We start from the raw sequence: 19,538 nt of genomic DNA, 5'->3' as shown, positions 1-19,538 counted from the left end.
AAACCAAGGGCTGGAATCTCTAAACATCGTGTGCCCTCGCCTTCTGAGGCCTCTGAAACACCAAGAACCTTTCCACCTTGGAAGCAAGGCCTCCAGGCTCTGGCCTGATGGCGGCAAACTTCCAGCCCTCCAACCTGTGGGTCCCGAATGGCAATTCCAAATGTATACACTGTCCTGGACAATTCCAAGGGAATTGGACAGGAGCCACTGATCAGGTACTTCAGTGCAACACCCATAGGTGGAGTCAGGAGGACCAGGGCGTCTCTGGGTCAAGGCACGGGGATAGTGCAAGTTAACCTTCACTTGAACCCCACCCCCGGCCTAGTTTTTTCTTTGGACCTCCCAAACAGTTTGGGGTGGGCAGAGAAAGACCTTCAAGGTCACATTGTGACACAAGGCATGAGACCCACGTCCTTCACGAAGGGGCTTTCAGGAAGGGCCATCTGGCACACCCTAGAGCACCCGCTGAACCCCGCCTACATCTTGGGCATATGGGACTTAGGGACATCCGGAACATTCTACTGCTGGACTGGACACACAAAGCGTTCCCTCCCCATGTGACTTAGAGAGGCAACTTGATTGACCTCCCATGCATCAGTCTCCAGCTGCCAAGGCGAGAGTGTGTTTCAGGGAATGCAATCTCTTCCTGGCCACGAGGCCAAGAGCCCTGATTGTTTTCAGAGCCTCCCAACCGTAGGCGTTCCCAACGAATTTCAGCTCCATGCATATCCCACAAAGCTCTGAAAACACACTTCTGTGAGCACTGTGATGTGGATTTTCCCCAGGGGTGTAGACCAGGCATGTGACACAGGCTGGAGACCAGCAAATGACGCCCCGGGTAGAATTGATTGTTTTATGAATTGATTTGTCTGTGGGTATCAGCCATTATATATACATATATATGGTGCTCTAGCACAGAGAACTGATGACAGGTCTCTGACTTGGTGGGGCCAAGGCAGGAATCACTAGGAAAAAAGATTTCATTAGCCCTGTATAGTGCCTGGACAATTGTCATCAGTCTAAGTCTCTAAGTCAGAGCACGAGGGGAAAGGTGCCCTTACTGAAAAACTCAAGTTAAAATTTGGGCGGGCCAGAAAGACACCTATCCCTTCCTGTGTGGCAGGAGTCACTCTTTGATGTTCCAAGGGCCAGAGATTTACTAAACCTGGTCATGCGTTCAGACCATGGTCCCATGATCCCTCAGACCGTGCAGTGTCATCAGTGGCCCATCTCAAGAGTGCCCTGACATCCTCCCCTTTCTTCCTCCCAAAAAGGTGCCCTTAGGAAGAAGAGAACTCATTCTGCTGCATCCCTTGAAGCAGAGTTGACCAGGCCGAGCTGACCTTTGGGCCTAACCTTCTCACAGCCAAGGCCCTCATCAGCACTGGCAGCCCTGGTAAGCAATCTTGTTTGTGTCCTAAACGCATGTGTAGCTGTGCTCTCCGGAGACCTGGGTCTATGATGACAAACCTATGTCACGAAGAGAGATGATGACATAAAAATCATGCTCAATAGGATTACGCTGAGGCCCAGGCTGCAGGGCAGGGGAGAAACAGGTGCCTGGTCGCCTTGTGGCTTCCTTGAGGCCCAATTCGCAGGCCCTGCTTCCCGAAGCCCTGTTTCCCCTCCTGGGGAATCCAAGCTATCCAGGTGCACATACCTAGGAGAGCCCTCAGGGCTCCATTCCAAAGCACCTGGTGTGACTGTCTAGCCTCGGGCAAGGCTTTAGCGGCCAACACGCTGCTCATGTCCCTGTCTCTTCTGCTGTCTTTCAGTGACCCGGGATGCCGTTTCAGAGCCCGCAGCATCCTGGCACATTTCAGGTAACTGGAAATATCAAACCAAGGGCTGGGATCTCTAAACATCGTGTGCCCTCGCCTTCTGAGGCCTCTGAAACACCAAGAACCTTTCCACCTTGGAAGCAAGGCCTCCAGGCTCTGGCCTGATGGCGGCAAACTTCCAGCCCTCCAACCTGTGGGTGCCGAATGGCAATTCCAAATGTATACACTGTCCTGGACAATTCCAAGGGAATTGGACAGGAGCCACTGATCAGGTACTTCAGTGCAACACCCATAGGTGGAGTCAGGAGGACCAGGGCGTCTCTGGGTCAAGGCACGGGGATAGTGCAAGTTAACCTTCACTTGAACCCCACCCCCGGCCTAGTTTTTTCTTTGGACCTCCCAAACAGTTTGGGGTGGGCAGAGAAAGACCTTCAAGGTCACATTGTGACACAAGGCATGAGACCCACGTCCTTCACGAAGGGGCTTTCAGGAAGGGCCATCTGGCACACCCTAGAGCACCCGCTGAACCCCGCCTACATCTTGGGCATATGGGACTTAGGGACATCCGGAACATTCTACTACTGGACTGGACCCACAAGGCGTTCCCTCTCCCATGTGACTTAGAGAGGCAACTTGATTGACCTCCCATGCATCAGTCTCCAGCTGCCAAGGCGAGAGTGTGTTTCAGGGAATGCAATCTCTTCCTGGCCACGAGGCCAAGAGCCCTGATTGTTTTCAGAGCCTCCCAACCGTAGGCGTTCCCAACGAATTTCAGCTCCATGCATATCCCACAAAGCTCTGAAAACACACTTCTGTGAGCACTGTGATGTGGATTTTCCCCAGGGGTGTAGACCAGGCATGTGACACAGGCTGGAGACCAGCAAATTACGCCCCGGGTAGAATTGATTGTTTTATGAATTGATTTGTCTGTGGGTATCAGCCATTATATATACATATATATGGTGCTCTAGCACAGAGAACTGATGACATGTCTCTGACTTGGTGGGGCCAAGGCAGGAATCACTAGGAAAAAAGGTTTCATTAGCCCTGTATAGTGCCTGGACTATTGTCATCAGTCTAAGTCTCTAAGTCAGAGCACGAGGGGAAAGGTGCCCTTCCTGAAAAACTCAAGTTAAAATTTGGGCGGGCCAGAAAGACACCTATCCCTTCCTGTGTGGCAGGAGTCACTCTTTGATGTTCTAAGGGCCAGATATTTACTAAACCTGGTCATGCGTTCAGACCATGGTCCCATGATCCCTCAGACCGTGCAGTGTCATCAGTGGCCCATCTCAAGAGTGCCCTGACATCCTCCCCTTTCTTCCTCCCAAAAAGGTGCCCTTAGGAAGAAGAGAACTCATTCTGCTGCATCCCTTGAAGCAGAGTTCACCAGGCCGAGCTGACCTTTGGGCCTAACCTTCTCACAGCCAAGGCCCTCATCAGCACTGGCAGCCCTGGTAAGCAATCTTGTTTGTGTCCTAAACGCATGTGTAGCTGTGCTCTCCGGAGACCTGGGTCTATGATGACAAACCTATGTCACGAAGAGAGATGATGACATAAAAATCATGCTCAATAGGATTACGCTGACGCCCAGGCTGCAGGGCAGGGGAGAAACAGGTGCCTGGTCGCCTTGTGGCTTCCTTGAGGCCCAATTCGCAGGCCCTGCTTCCCGAAGCCCTGTTTCCCCTCCTGGGGAATCCAAGCTATCCAGGTGCACATACCTAGGAGAGCCCTCAGGGCTCCATTCCAAAGCACCTGGTGTGACTGTCTAGCCTCGGGCAAGGTTTTAGCGGCCAACACGCTGCTCATGTCCCTGTCTCTTCTGCTGTCTTTCAGTGACCCGGGATGCCGTTTCAGAGCCCGCAGCATCCTGGCACATTTCAGGTAACTGGAAATATCAAACCAAGGGCTGGGATCTCTAAACATCGTGTGCCCTCGCCTTCTGAGGCCTCTGAAACACCAAGAACCTTTCCACCTTGGAAGCAAGGCCTCCAGGCTCTGGCCTGATGGCGGCAAACTTCTAGCCCTCCAACCTGTGGGTGCCGAATGGCAATTCCAAATGTATACACTGTCCTGGACAATTCCAAGGGAATTGGACAGGAGCCACTGATCAGGGACTTCAGTGCAACACCCATAGGTTGAGTCAGGAGGACCAGGGCGTCTCTGGGTCAAGGCACGGGGATAGTGCAAGTTAACCTTCACTTGAACCCCACCCCCAGCCTACTTTTTTCTTTGGACCTCCCAAACAGTTTGGGGTGGGCAGAGAAAGACCTTCAAGGTCACATTGTGACACAAGGCATGAGACCCACGTCCTTCACGAAGGGGCTTTCAGGAAGGGCCGTCTGGCACACCCTAGAGCACCTGCTGAACCCCGCCTACATCTTGGGCATATGGGACTTAGGGACATCCGGAACATTCTACTGCTGGACTGGACACACAAAGCGTTCCCTCCCCATGTGACTTAGAGAGGCAACTTGATTGACCTCCCATGCATCAGTCTCCAGCTGCCAAGGCGAGAGTGTGTTTCAGGGAATGCAATCTCTTCCTGGCCACGAGGCCAAGAGCCCTGATTGTTTTCAGAGCCTCCCAACCGTAGGCGTTCCCAACGAATTTCAGCTCCATGCATATCCCACAAAGCTCTGAAAACACACTTCTGTGAGCACTGTGATGTGGATTTTCCCCAGGGGTGTAGACCAGGCATGTGACACAGGCTGGAGACCAGCAAATGACGCCCTGGGTAGAATTGATTGTTTTATGAATTGATTTGTCTGTGGGTATCAGCCATTATATATACATATATATGGTGCTCTAGCACAGAGAACTGATGACAGGTCTCTGACTTGGTGGGGCCAAGGCAGGAATCACTATGAAAAAAGATTTCATTAGCCCTGTATAGTGCCTGGACAATTGTCATCAGTCTAAGTCTCTAAGTCAGAGCACGAGGGGAAAGGTACCCTTACTGAAAAACTCAAGTTAAAATTTGGGCGGGCCAGAAAGACACCAATCCCTTCCTGTGTGGCAGGAGTCACTCTTTGATGTTCCAAGGGCCAGAGATTTACTAAACCTGGTCATGCGTTCAGACCATGGTCCCATGATCCCTCAGACCGTGCAGTGTCATCAGTGGCCCATCTCAAGAGTGCCCTGACATCCTCCCCTTTCTTCCTCCCAAAAAGGTGCCCTTAGGAAGAAGAGAACTCATTCTGCTGCATCCCTTGAAGCAGAGGTCACCAGGCCGAGCTGACCTTTGGGCCTAACCTTCTCACAGCCAAGGCCCTCATCAGCACTGGCAGCCATGGTAAGCAATCTTGTTTGTGTCCTAAACGCATGTGTAGCTGTGCTCTCCGGAGACCTGGGTCTATGATGACAAACCTATGTCACGAAGAGAGATGATGACATAAAAATCATGCTCAATAGGATTACGCTGAGGCCCAGGCTGCAGGGCAGGGGAGAAACAGGTGCCTGGTCGCCTTGTGGCTTCCTTGAGGCCCAATTCGCAGGCCCTGCTTCCCGAAGCCCTGTTTCCCCTCCTGGGGAATCCAAGCTATCCAGGTGCACATACCTAGGAGAGCCCTCAGGGCTCCATTCCAAAGCACCTGGTGTGACTGTCTAGCCTCGGGCAAGGCTTTAGCGGCCAACACGCTGCTCATGTCCCTGTCTCTTCTGCTGTCTTTCAGTGACCCGGGATGCCGTTTCAGAGCCCGCAGCATCCTGGCACATTTCAGGTAACTGGAAATATCAAACCAAGGGCTGGGATCTCTAAACATCGTGTGCCCTCGCCTTCTGAGGCCTCTGAAACACCAAGAACCTTTCCACCTTGGAAGCACGGCCTCCAGGCTCTGGCCTGATGGCGGCAAACTTCTAGCCCTCCAACCTGTGGGTCCCGAATGGCAATTCCAAATGTATACACTGTCCTGGACAATTCCAAGGGAATTGGACAGGAGCCACTGATCAGGGACTTCAGTGCAACACCCATAGGTGGAGTCAGGAGGACCAGGGCGTCTCTGGGTCAAGGCACGGGGATAGTGCAAGTTAACCTTCACTTGAACCCCACCCCCGGCCTAGTTTTTACTTTGGACCTCCCAAACAGTTTCGGGTGGGCAGAGAAAGACCTTCAAGGTCACATTGTGACACAAGGCATGAGACCCACGTCCTTCACGAAGGGGCTTTCAGGAAGGGCCATCTGGCACACCCTAGAGCACCCGCTGAACCCCGCCTACATCTTGGGCATATCGGACTTAGGGACATCCGGAACATTCTACTGCTGGACTGGACCCACAAAGCGTTCCCTCCCCCATGTGACTTAGAGAGGGAACTTGATTGACCTCCCATGCATCAGTCTCCAGCTGCCAAGGCGAGAGTGTGTTTCAGGGAATGCAATCTCTTCCTGGCCACGAGGCCAAGAGCCCTGATTGTTTTCAGAGCCTCCCAACCGTAGGCGTTCCCAACGAATTTCAGCTCCATGCATATCCCACAAAGCTCTGAAAACACACTTCTGTGAGCACTGTGATGTGGATTTTCCCCAGGGGTGTAGACCAGGCATGTGACACAGGCTGGAGACCAGCAAATGACGCCCCGGGTAGAATTGATTGTTTTATGAATTGATTTGTCTGTGGGTATCAGCCATTGTATATACATATATATGGTGCTCTAGCACAGAGAACTGATGACAGGTCTCTGACTTGGTGGGGCCAAGGCAGGAATCACTAGGAAAAAAGATTTCATTAGCCCTGTATAGTGCCTGGACAATTGTCATCAGTCTAAGTCTCTAAGTCAGAGCACGAGGGGAAAGGTGCCCTTACTGAAAAACTCAAGTTAAAATTTGGGCGGGCCAGAAAGACACCTATCCCTTCCTGTGTGGCAGGAGTCACTCTTTGATGTTCCAAGGGCCAGAGATTTACTAAACCTGGTCATGCGTTCAGACCATGGTCCCATGATCCCTCAGACCGTGCAGTGTCATCAGTGGCCCATCTCAAGAGTGCCCTGACATCCTCCCCTTTCTTCCTCCCAAAACGGTGCCCTTAGGAAGAAGAGAACTCATTCTGCTGCATCCCTTGAAGCAGAGTTCACCAGGCCGAGCTGACCTTTGGGCCTAACCTTCTCACAGCCAAGGCCCTCATCAGCACTGGCAGCCCTGGTAAGCAATCTTGTTTGTGTCCTAAACGCATGTGTAGCTGTGCTCTCCGGAGACCTGGGTCTATGATGACAAACCTATGTCACGAAGAGAGATGATGACATAAATATCATGCTCAATAGGATTACGCTGAGGCCCAGGCTGCAGGGCAGGGGAGAAACAGGTGCCTGGTCGCCTTGTGGCTTCCTTGAGGCCCAATTCGCAGGCCCTGCTTCCCGAAGCCCTGTTTCCCCTCCTGGGGAATCCAAGCTATCCAGGTGCACATACCTAGGAGAGCCCTCAGGGCTCCATTCCAAAGCACCTGGTGTGACTGTCTAGCCTCGGGCAAGGCTTTAGCGGCCAACACTCTGCTCATGTCCCTGTCTCTTCTGCTGTCGTTCAGTGACCCGGGATGCCGTTTCCGAGCCCGCAGCATCCTGGCACATTTCAGGTAACTGGAAATATCAAACCAAGGGCTGGGATCTCTAAACATCGTGTGCCCTTGCCTTCTAAGGCCTCTGAAACACCAAGAACCTTTCCACCTTGGAAGCAAGGCCTCCAGGCTCTGGCCTGATGGCGGCAAACTTCTAGCCCTCCAACCTGTGGGTGCCGAATGGCAATTCCAAATGTATACACTGTCCTGGACAATTCCAAGGGAATTGGACAGGAGCCACTGATCAGGGACTTCAGTGCAACACCCATAGGTGGAGTCAGGAGGACCAGGGCGTCTCTGGGTCATGGCATGTGTATAGGACAAATTATGCTTCACTTGACCCCCCCACCTAGTTTTGTCCTTGCACATCCTCTACAGATTTTGATTGGCAGTGGAAGACCTTCAAGAACCCATTGTGACACAATGCATGAGGACCACATCCTTGACTAAGGGTCTTTCAAGCATGTCCTTCTGGCACACACTAGGTCTCATGCTTAACCCCTGTAACTTCTTAGGCATATAGGACTTAGGGACATCCGGAACATTCTACTGCTGTACAGGTACCACAAAACGTCCCCAACCCTTTGTCTTAGATAGGCAACCGATTGACCTCCCATCCATCAGTCCACAGCAGCCAGGTATGTTTTTTTTTCAGGGCAGGCATTCTCTTCCTGGTTGCAAGGCCAAGAGAGCCCTCATTGTTTACAGACACTCTCAACCGTAGCCATTCTCAATGAATTTCAGCTCCATGCATATCCTGCAAAACTCTAACAACATACTTCTATGACCACTGTGATGTAGAATTTTCCCAGGTGTGTAGAGCAGGCAAGTGACATAGGCTGATGATCAGCAAATGATGCACCTTGTGTAATGATTTTTTATGGAGTGATTTGTCTGTGGTTATGAGCCTTTATGTACATATCTATGATGGTCTACCATGGAGAACTGATGACAGGTCTCTGATTTGGTGGGGCCAAGGCAGGAATCACAAGGAAAAAAGATTTAATTAGCCTTGTATAGTGTCTTGACAATTGTCACCATTCTAATGCTAAAAGTCAGAGCATGAGGGGAAAGGTCCTCTACTGAAAACCTCTAGTTAAAATCTGGGCAGTTGAGAAAGGAACCTGTCCCTTCCTGTGTGGCAGGACTCACTGTTTGATTTTCCAAGTTCCAGAGATATTCTGAACCTTATCATTCGTTCAGACCATGGTTCCATCCTGCAGACTGTGCAGTGTCATCAGTGGCCCATCTCAGGTGTGTCCTGACATCCTCCCCTGTCTTCCTCCCATAAAGGTTCCCTTATAAATATGAGAACTCATTTTGCTTCATCCCTTGAGGAACAGTTCACCATGCTGAGCTGTCCTTTTTGCCTAATCTTCTCACAGCAAAGGCCCTCATCAGGGGAAATGTAGTGATTTTTTTTGTATGTTAATAACTAAAGTTTTTGTGGAGATTAGAAGAAATAGTTATCTAGCCATAAACAAAAGCCGGTGGTGGTAGTATATGCCCTTAATCCAATCACATGTCACACAGTCTCTGTGTATTCAAGGACATAGCCAAGTGTTGTGACACAGGCATTTAATCCTAGTACCAATCATAGATACCTGGATATGTGTCCAGACAGGCACTGATAAGAAAGTGAGCTGGCATGTCTAAGAACCAGTAATAGGGCAGAACAGCAAGGCAATAAAGGCACAGATTAGACAGGAAGAAGCTGCTTCTTTTGTGACGCTATGACGGTGTGGTGAGCTACGGTTAGTTGGTGGCTATTCCTATTTCTCTGATCTCTATGGCTTTTACCCCTGTAAAAAAATTGACTTTATAATGGAATATCCTATTTTCTCCATCAATGGTGATTGAAAATTGCCTGTTATAGCAACCTTTTCTGGCATATATGGTATCTTAAAGTCTGTCACGTATCTATCCAAACTCTTCTAGATTCTATCTATCCAGGCTCTTTTAGAGCTGCCTTTGAGCATTTGGGTGTAATTCTAATACATCTGCCTTCATATGTTGCTTGTTGTTTTTCCCTTGTAGCTTTTAATATTCTTTCAATGTTGTGTAAGTTTAGTGTTGTGATTTTTATGTGGCAAGGGGACTTTATTTTCATATCCAATCTTTTTGGTGTTCTGTATGCTTCTTGTATCTTCATAGGCATCTCTCTCTTAAGATTAGGAAAATTTTCCTCTGTTATATTGTTTTAATAATTGTGTAAGTCTTTGAACTGAGTTTCTTCTCTTCCCTCTATACCTATTATTTTTAGGTTTTGTCTCTTCATAATGTTTCAGATTTCCTGGATGTTTGTGTAAAGATTTTTTTTAGATTTAATATTTTGGTCAATGTACTTATTTCTTTGAGCATATCTTCAATGCATGGCAGTCTCTATTCAATCTCTTGCCTCCTGTTGGTGAAGCTCGCCTCTGTAGTTCCTTTTTGAAATCCTAAAGCTTTCATTTCCATAATTCTCTGTTTGTGTTTTAATTATTGCTTCTTTTTAGATGTTTAAGTCTTGAAAAGCTTTATTAATTTCCTTAAACTATTTGTGTGTTCCAGGTTTCTTTAAGGGATTTATTCATTTATACTTTAAGGACCTCTATCATATAGTTCGGTTTAAGGTCTTTCTTGAACTTCAGCCATGTTGGAATATTCAAGGCCTGCTCTGGTAGTATAGCTGGGATCTAGTGGGCATATAGTGTCCTGGATATTTTTGATTGTATTGATTGATAAAAATACTTGCACCTTGGCATCTGAGTTTGGAATTGTTCAAGGTTAGGTGCTCATTTCTGGATTTGTCTTTTTTGAGTGGTTTCTGTTTCCTTTCTGGATTTTTGGAGTGTGATAGATGTGTCGCCTATTTTCCTGGCCTATTTAGCTGATGTTGAAATCTGGGTAACTGGGATGAATTGGGGAAGGAAGGTTGAGGAGAAGGTCTTTATGGTACATTGAAAATAGTGTCAAAGAGGAAAGGGAGACCACAAGTGGTTTCTAGCTCCAGATCTGGAAATAAAACTGGGGCTATTGGCTCTCAGGAGTAGTAGGTGAGGTGTGGGTCTGCCTTAAGCATGCTTGTTGCCCTGGGAAGAGATACCCAAGGGTAAGCAATGGGTGCCTGCTGGGGTTTTTGTCAGGGACAAAGCAAGAAGTTGGAAGAGGTTAGGGGGGATTGTTTGTGAAATCCACAGGAGATGTACACAGGAGTGAGGGAATCTTGCAGCTGATATTGTGTTGCAGCTCTACAGATGAGACTGTGGAATTGAGTCTTTCTCAATTGAGAGAGAAGAAAGAGTCTGTGGGCAACTTACCTGGTCTCTTGTACAGTGTGGCCTGTGGTTTAGCAGGGGGTATCTGTTGGCATTGAGGGCTTGGATAAAGCAACAAATAGAGGGATGGAGGTTAAGAGGGAATGGTTTGTGGGATCCAAAAAAGATGTGGTGAGGGGTGAGAGAAGGATGCAACTGGTGTTCAGTTGCAGAACTAGGGATGAGACTGGGGATTGGGTCTTTTTGAACAGAGAGAGAGGAGGTCTGCAGGAAGCATACCTCTTGTGTGACTTTCTGCTCTTGCACAAGCCTCAAATGACCAACCAACATTGCTCAGGTCCTTGTCCCCTCTTGTGTCTTTCAGTGATCTGTGATGCCTTCTTTGACCCCACAGCATCACACTTTTCAGGTAACATGAAATATAAGGCCTATAACTTGTGTTCAGAAAGGCCAACGGCTCTCCTCCACCCTTTAGAATTTCTGTCTAATTCTAATGACATTCGAATCATCCCACCCATTCTAGGGGCGGTTTCGGTATATCACCTACCACTTATGCCTATGAGTCAAGAACTGGAGATACAATTTATCTTGCTTGGGTAAATTCTAAGACACTTGGACATAAGCAACTGATCAGGTAAAAAAAAAGAGGGTTATGCATAGCTATAGTTGGGATACCTTGAGGTGGCCATGCTAAGGGGATGTAGGAATTTACCATTAACTTTCCTGCCTACTCTTTAACATCTGCTTCCCATCACACTGGCAATGGAGAGGACCAACACTTCAAGGGCTTTTTGTGAAAATAGTCATCCAAACTACAAACCTAGAAGACTCTTCATACAAAGTTGCCAGATTGGCAGCCCTAGAACACATCAAAGATACCAATATCACTTCTCAGGTCAATTGGACACACTGATAACTAGAAAATTTTGGTGGTGGACTGTGGTTCTGAGTATTCTTGACTATAAGCCCTTCATTTGGGACTTAGTGATCAATCTCCAAACCTGCAGGCAACACAAACTGTGGTAGGCAAGTGCATCACAACAGGCATTCTCTTCTGGACCTCAATGCCAGAATAAAATTAGCAGAACAAGATGCAGAGTCATTTAAAGACCTTCTAGTACTGTCAAATATCAGCTAGCTAGTGTTAATAGTGAAATGAGTGAGTAGTAGGGTGAGTGGAGTGGCCATTTTTGCTTTCCTTGCCCTTGTTAATATTTATCCATACATTCCTGTGTGTGCTGGGCCTGATGTAATTCAGGATCGAGTTTCTGGAGGTCTTTCTGCTCAATGGCACTATGCATTGATTATTTGATATATGGCATACAAAACCACTCTCAAATGTTCCTTCCTCTTGGTCACCTTTCACATTGCCAGCAGGTACTTGTTCAGCAAGTAAGCAAATAGTCTACTGCACAATCATACTCTTTCAAAACACAGCTTGCCCAGGTTTTGTCTGGCTGTGGAAATATTTATCTTTTAAAAGAGGACTTGTCTGGATCAATGATGAAAACAACTTTCTGAAAATGGTGAATAACATACAAATGGCAATCAGAGGATCAGAAATGAGTCCTTCAAATAAGACAAATAAGATTTTCAAAGTCTGCCTTTGCCTCATGAGCCACTGGTGAAGTCCACTAACCACTATGTGTGGGTTTTGTCTCCTAGCTTTTGAGGTAATGTGTATAGTAATTTTGTCTAGTGACCAAGATTTGCATCATTCTTCTTACTGTGAATGGAGCTGCTGACACTTTCATCAAGGAAATTTATAACAAATAAAAACAATGGAAATAAGGAATCAAAAGCAGGGCAAGGAACTGGAATATATGCTGACAGTCATACTAGCATTTCAAAAACAATATTGCTTTCCTGTTAGGTAAGTATAATGGAACATACTTTTTACATCTTCTATTAGTGTTAAGGTGTTTTAGGCAATTTCTTTTCTTTTTTATTGTTTTAGTGATCTAAGACTGGAAAATTCAGTTCAGATCCATAGGTGAGTAACTATAAACTTTATAGACTGTATTGTTCAGTATGCAAATTTCTGAAGTCTATATATCTTTTTTGGAGTCTTAATGGAGGTTACTGTTGTGATTTTTTTGAAACTTTATCTAAAGATTCATTATTGAGTGTTTGTTGCTTCTACTCTTTCCTTTTCTCTTTAATAATTTTCTATAATATGTAAAAGGTGTAAATTTAAGGAAATTTATTTTAATAATTTTATATTGAAAATTAGTAAGATCAAGTTGTTGTAAAACAATATGACTCTGTACCTATTTGATTATTTACTAGAGTAATATATACTTTTGTATAAGTATTCTGTATTCAACAGATAGTAAAATATACCATCAGTCTAGTGTCTATTGGTTGAGGTTATTTCTTGAGAATGTTGACTAGTAGATGGTATTTTACTTGGTGCTTAATGGTTGATGTCCTCAGAACAGGACAGATACTCATAAGGAAAACATTAATATATGATACTTTGGTGGTATAATGGTTTGATTAAGAATGGCCCCTATAAACTCATGTGTTTGAATGCTTGGTTAACAGAGCATGGCATTATTAGCAGGTATGGCCTTGTTGGAGTAGGTGTGGCCTTGTTGAAGAAAATGTGTCACTAAAGGGTGGGCTTTGAGGTCTCAGATGCTCAAGCTAGGACTAATGTGGCATTCTTTTCCTGATATCTGCTGATCCAGCTGTAGAACCCCCATCTATCTTTCCAGCACCATGTCTACCTGCATGCCACCATGTTTGACAGGTACATTGTTAGAAAGCACAATAAACTAGTATATTGCTATTTAAGACATCTTAAATAACATTTATTAAAGTAAATTTTGTTAATATAAGTAAAATTGTTAGTACTGTTTACAAACATATATCATGGTAATAGAATTTAACATTGACATTGATGCCATAAAAATCTTAATTTTCAATCATCCCATTACTTCTAATTATAAACCAAATTGTGAATACTAAAATTTAAAGGTTCCAAGTCATTGTATGCATAGGTTTCTAAGTTTCTATATTATTTATAATAAAATATTCTTAAATCACAAATTTATAACTTAATTTTATTGTGATCAAACAGTGAAAAGTCAAATTGAACTACAATAATATATTAAGAAATTAATTAGGATAGACTACATGGTATGAATTTGGATAAATTTATAAGAAAAAATGCTCTGACATATTTTCTAAACTTTTAATATTTTAATAGAAGTTTTAAAAAATGTTTCTTTACCTCTAAAGTATTTGACTATATATGGTATATAAGTTTTTTTTATTAATTGGATCTGTTCATTGACAATTTCATGCATGTACAAAATACATTCTGATTACTCTTATTCCCCTCATTTCCCCTCTCATACCCTTGTAAATCCACCCTATTGACAATAAATCCCATTCTTATGGTTATATCTTTTTGTTTTATAAGCCAGTTAGTTTACCAAGGGTCATGTCTGTGACTATGGGTTTGGAACTATCCAGCAGAGATTGTAGACTCACTAGTGGGTACAAATCTGAAAATAATGGCTCTGTAAATAGTTTAGCAAGAAAGGTAGGTCCCCATGAGTCCATCCTCTATCCATGGCTGTTTGTGATAGTTCAAGTTTTGTGCTGGACTAATATGGGTAACAACCACTGCTATGAGTTCATAGTTGCAAAGTTCGTCACATCCCGAGAAAGTATTTCATATCCCTTATATCTATTTTCAGGTTCTTACATTCTTTCCACTCCCTCTTCCTTGAGCCTTACATGGAATGGTATAAATGTGTTTTTAGTTGAGTACTTAACCACCTGTGAGAGTTTTATTTATCCATCGTCCTGACTATACATGAACAAATAAGAAAAGAAAAACATAATTAGGGTCCCAAGACACAGGGCAGTGGTTCTCAAACACCCTAAAGCTGAGACCATTTAATACAGTTCCTCATGCTGTGGTGATCACCAAATCATAAAATTATTTTGTTGCTACTTCATAACTGGAATTTTGCTAGTTATGAATTGTAATATAAATATCTGATATGCAGGATATCTGATATATGACCCCACAAAGGGCTGTGACCCATAGATTGAGAAACACTGACATAAGGGGTTTTAATCTAGAATGCTTGTGCAAAAATATAAATGTGAGTGGTATATAACATATACTGATTATTTTCATATAATTGACAGGCCATATAAATAATGAAACTTACAATTTTGTTTTATATTAATAACCCAAGTAAGTCTTTACGGGTTTTCCACATGAATGACAGGTGTGTGTGTGTGTGTGTGTGTGTGTGAATGTGTGTGTGTGTGTGTGTGTGTGTGTGTGTGTGTGTGTGTGTGTACGAGAGAAGCAACAATATCAGGCTGTCAGTGTGTTTCTTAGGTGTTGCTATAACTGTATGTATGTATGTAGTTTCCCAGATCTGGCGCAAACACATAAGAATTTCCTGCAAACAAGGCAATTTCAAATCCCTAAATATGTAATATTTCACTACCATTTCATCACTCCTTTCTAAATATATAGTTTGTATGAACATAAATCAAAGACAATTTGGAGCCATCTTGAATGGGTGGTAATGCATTATTTATATACCTATGGTCTTGACGATGGTGAGGAGAATGAGGGAAAGGACAAAAGTAGGCCTGCTAGGACAGAGATGCAGGTAGAAGTTTAATGCCCTTGATTTGGATAGAAAATTGGAAAAACACATATGACAAGAAATCATTCATGTGACTCCTTTATTGAGAGAAATTAGCTAATTTTTGATAAACTGGAAATACTGGATAAGTAACTTGAGTTACTTCTGGTAATATAGTCCATAGATGTGAATATGGCAGTAATATTGTTTTTCTAACATGGAAATAACTTCTTGGGTACTGAGAAGAGATAGAATTGGTAAAAAAGCAGGTTTGTATTGGATGTTTTAGTGTTCATAGCCTTTTGTCCTAGTCATCTCAGTGATACATGCTGAAAGTTTAACCTTGCAGCAATATTTATTCTTTTTAATTTTCCTAAGTGTCAAGCTGCCATCTCCCAAACTGTTGTTCTCCTACTATTGTTCTGCTGTACTCTTCTGATAAAGTTGATTAAGTGGATATACTGCTAGCTTTAATAAGCTAAAGGTGAAGAATAAAGCATCTTGAGAATCTATGTCAGAAAGTAATCCAGTTATATAAAAAGCCTAACTTGTCAGGAACAGTCTTACCAAGATCAATGATGAGCACAATCATCTGAGGACTGTGAAGTATTTTAAGATGTCAATCAGAAAACAGCTAAAATTCCTTTGGTAGCAAAAAAGGATTTCAAGAATTATCTATGTGATGACCTCTTTACTCACAATATTCCTACATAACACTTTTCTTTATTTCCTTAATAAATAATATTGTCAAAATGACTTCCCTGGAGAGACTTTAGCCTTAATGTTTCACATTAAAGAGAAGTTTGATATTTTAACTACTGTGAATAGTTTGATATTGGTTGAATCAAAGGACTTGAGTGAATACTTGATTACAAAGCCATTAAAAATACACACATATATTTGATTAGATTAGAGAAATATACATATCTCTATTACAGAAATAAAATATAAAAAAAAACTGTTATAAAGGGGCATGTAACTCAGTAATGTTGAGAAAGTTCTATGAGAATAGACACAAGTAATACCTGAAGACAATTGTGTTAGTTCATTGTAATTGCTGTTTATTATTTTCTAAATTGATTTGTTTGCTTTTTTCCTTTGCCATTTATTTCTCTGTCAGGTAGAATAGAAGTGGTAACATCAAGTTGAGGAATAGAAATCAGCAGATTCCTTTGGCATTCAAGTGATAAGATAGTAATATAATTAGTTGATACATTTAGAATGAGTACAATTCATACAAAACATGTTGATTTAATTCCACAATGGATTGAAATTAGCAGGGAAATATTTATTGATAATCTCCAAAATATTTGGGAAAAAATGAGAACTTCTAAGATATTCATTAGACAAAGAAGACATAAAAAGAGAAACTGAGAAGCATTTCAAACTAAATACATATAAAAATTAATACCTTCAAATCCAAATGTAGCTAAACTGGCTTGGGAAGATTTTGATTTTGTTTGTGGAGACAGGGTTTCTCTGTGTAGCTTGTGCCTGTCTTAGAAGTCACTCTGCAGCCCAGGCTAGCCGCGAACTCAAAGAGATCTGCCTGGCTCTGCCTCCCAAGTGCACCACCACTTCCCTGCTGGGAAGATTTTTATAGAACTGAAATTCTTATATTACAAATAATTAGAAGCCTTTAATAAATGGCATTATATTCAAATGAATGCCTTTATACTCCAGTATAAGAAAATTAAGAATGACATAACACAGAATAAGAGAAATAGCACATTCATAAAGAGAACAGAAAGTAATCAAATATATACTTATACATTATATATTTACACATAAATATACATACATACTACATACATACATACATGCATGCATGCATGCATACAAGCATGCATGCATATATAGAGGGAGAGAGAATGAGAATGTGTTAAATTAAATTAAAAGTAACCCATTAAAGAATGCAGAAAGAATTAATGAAAACCTAGTCCCTGGGGTAAAGGTTAATAAATGGACTGTCATTTATATCTTCTGAGAGTGGGAAAATCAGTTTTCTCCAATAAAGGGACATTGGGTATATAAACCACTCAAGGGCAGATCTTCTGTTCAGGAGTAGCTAGTCAAAATATAATAGGCTCCACGGTTTAGTTTTTTGTTTGTTTTTTGTTATAGTTTGTGTGTTTTTATTTGCTCACGGTGTTTTTTTCTTTTGGGGTATTATCAAATTTTGGTGTTTTTTTTTATTTGGGGAAGTTTGTTGTATTGGATTTTTGTTTTGAGAAAAAACAAAGTTGGGTATGTAGGGATGGGGAGAGGATTTGGAAAGAGCCCATAAACCCAGCAACTTAGATGGTATAAAAATTTTCACTTGAAAGATGCAAATATAAAAATTAAGTCAGTAAGTAGATAACCAAAATAGTATTTTATAAAAAAATAATTTTTATTAAAAATATTCTTGCAAGGAAATATAGATTACACTGAACTTTAAAATCTGAATTCCATATGATCTTCCAGAAGATACAGAAGAAGGGAATAATTCCAAATTCAACATATATGAAAAGCAGTATCTTCATAGAAAAAAATCCTACATTTAAAATGAGGCTATACAAAAATATTTTTTATGAGCATGTATATCTGTGTTCAAATGTTTAGAAATAAAATCTAACAATTTATAGCCATGTTTCATGATTAAATCAAATTAAGCATAGAATCAAGTTTGGTTTAACATTTAAAAATAAATCTATATTTGTAAATCACTAGAAATTCAAGGTGAAAACATTTAAAATGTACTTATCTATAAAATATGTGTTTACATAAATACTCAAAATTAGCCAGGCATAGGCACATACATGTGATATTAGCATTCAGGAAGCTACAAAGCAGGAAAATGTTGGTTTGAAGACCAGCTTGACAACAAAGTGATACTCTTTCAAACAAAGGTTAAAATTAATATTTATATTTTTGGAAAGTAACCAAAGACTTACACATTTCCAAAGAATATTTATGCAAGAAAACCTTCTGATTGTCAGTAAGAAAAACAGAATAACTATTTGGATCAGCTAATAAGTTCTCTAGAAAAAATATAGCCTGCGGTGGTATTGTGTTCTCTGAAATATTGTGCACTCCAATAAACTTATCTGGGGTCAGAGAACAGAACAGCCACAATATGAAACATAGAGGTTAGGCAGTGGTAGCACACACCTTTAATCCGAACATTCCAGAAGCAGAGATCTGCCTGGATCTCTGTGAGTTCAAGACCACATTGGAAATAGCCCAGCATGGTGACTCACGCCTTTAATCCCAGGAAGTAATGGCAGGAGGTAGAAAAGTATTTAAGGTGTGAGGACAAGGAATTATAGCCTGGTTAAGCTTTTAGGCTTTTGAGCAACAGTTCAGCTGAGATTCATTCTGGATGAGGACTGCAGAAGCTTCCAGTCTGAGGAAACAGGATCAGCTGAGGAATTGGCGGGTGAGGAAGCTGTGGCTTGTTCTGCTTCTCTGGTCTTCCAGCGTTGATCCCAGTATGTGGCTCCCAGGTTTGTTTTCATTAATAAGACCTTTTAAGATTCATGCTACAATAGCCCATGAAATTTTTAGTTATTTGGGCTGATGCAGAGACTTTTCTATTAGTAGATTCCCATACCAGTGTTAAGCATAAAGAATTAATAGCAATTATTGACTATCATATAAGGTTAAATAACTAACAGTAACTGAAATAAAAACACAACAAAATAATGAAAATGTAAAAACAATGGATGATAAAGATACATTTTGTGGTATATAAAAAGAGTTCTTTGGAAAACAGTAACACACTGCTTTTTATATGAAATCCACATGAATGTGCAGAATGTATGGTAGCATAGGAAATACTTGAAGTTCCTAGATGCTTACTTCTTAATTATCACAAGCCCCTGTGCAAGCAGTAGGTTAAGGATAAGAAACAATTTTGAGCTACCTGAATAACACATGTGAAACAAAATACACGTAGAAAAGTCCCTTAATATAGAGTGAGTGACATATTGGTTATTTAGGAAAATTTTTACCTAATCATTATATGTGCTCAAAGCTGCAAATATAAATCATTATCCACACATTACAATATACAAATTTTATACAGGAAAATCATGAAAAAGAACAGAGTAACATCAAAAACAAACTATATGAATGGAGAAAACCTATTTGCATATGTAATGTTCAGTTTCCAAGAAAATAAAAAAAATATACAAAGAAATAGTAAATTATGTCACATGCACAGAAAAAGAAATCAACAGAAAGTATTCCAAAGGAAAGAAAGGCGCTGGACTTACTAGACATTAAGTCAACTTTTAAAAATATATCCAAAGAACTAAAGAAAAACATCAGTAAAGATTTTAGTAAAGT

At 42.2% G+C, this 19,538-nt stretch overlaps 1 long non-coding RNA gene and 6 other non-coding genes across 8 annotated transcripts in view; all 7 read left to right on the top strand.

Annotated features, from left to right (window-relative positions):
- LOC107399369 (uncharacterized) overlaps positions 1-19,538 on the top strand; it is a 254,016-nt gene that overhangs the window by 86,433 nt on the left and 148,045 nt on the right. The window contains exons 27-37 of one of the 2 annotated variants that reach the window (XR_013042021.1): positions 1,275-1,396; positions 1,776-1,823; positions 3,114-3,235; positions 3,615-3,662; positions 4,952-5,073; positions 5,453-5,500; positions 6,801-6,912; positions 10,946-10,990; positions 11,105-11,215; positions 12,539-12,574; positions 13,275-13,336. This is a non-coding gene — a long non-coding RNA (uncharacterized LOC107399369). The remainder of the gene's footprint in view (positions 1-1,274; positions 1,397-1,775; positions 1,824-3,113; positions 3,236-3,614; positions 3,663-4,951; positions 5,074-5,452; positions 5,501-6,800; positions 6,913-10,945; positions 10,991-11,104; positions 11,216-12,538; positions 12,575-13,274; positions 13,337-19,538) is intronic. The other variant, XR_013042022.1, reaches the window with a different exon arrangement.
- Positions 1,453-1,531, top strand: LOC143271237 (small nucleolar RNA SNORD115). The gene has a single exon (XR_013048460.1). It is a non-coding gene; the product is annotated as a small nucleolar RNA SNORD115 (small nucleolar RNA).
- Positions 3,292-3,370, top strand: LOC143271350 (small nucleolar RNA SNORD115). Its single transcript, XR_013048571.1, has one exon. It is a non-coding gene; the product is annotated as a small nucleolar RNA SNORD115 (small nucleolar RNA).
- On the top strand, positions 5,130-5,208 carry LOC143271236 (small nucleolar RNA SNORD115). The gene has a single exon (XR_013048459.1). It is a non-coding gene; the product is annotated as a small nucleolar RNA SNORD115 (small nucleolar RNA).
- On the top strand, positions 6,969-7,047 carry LOC143271342 (small nucleolar RNA SNORD115). Its single transcript, XR_013048563.1, has one exon. It is a non-coding gene; the product is annotated as a small nucleolar RNA SNORD115 (small nucleolar RNA).
- Positions 12,076-12,139, top strand: LOC121827028 (small nucleolar RNA SNORD109A). The gene has a single exon (XR_006069174.1). It is a non-coding gene; the product is annotated as a small nucleolar RNA SNORD109A (small nucleolar RNA).
- On the top strand, positions 15,776-15,839 carry LOC121827030 (small nucleolar RNA SNORD109A). The gene has a single exon (XR_006069176.1). It is a non-coding gene; the product is annotated as a small nucleolar RNA SNORD109A (small nucleolar RNA).

The sequence above is a fragment of the Peromyscus maniculatus genome, chromosome 1, assembly GCF_049852395.1.
Source record: "Peromyscus maniculatus bairdii isolate BWxNUB_F1_BW_parent chromosome 1, HU_Pman_BW_mat_3.1, whole genome shotgun sequence".
Lineage (NCBI taxonomy): Eukaryota > Metazoa > Chordata > Mammalia > Rodentia > Cricetidae > Peromyscus > Peromyscus maniculatus.
The sequence above is the reverse complement of the archived record's forward strand: the minus strand, read 5'-3'. Positions and strand labels throughout refer to the sequence as shown.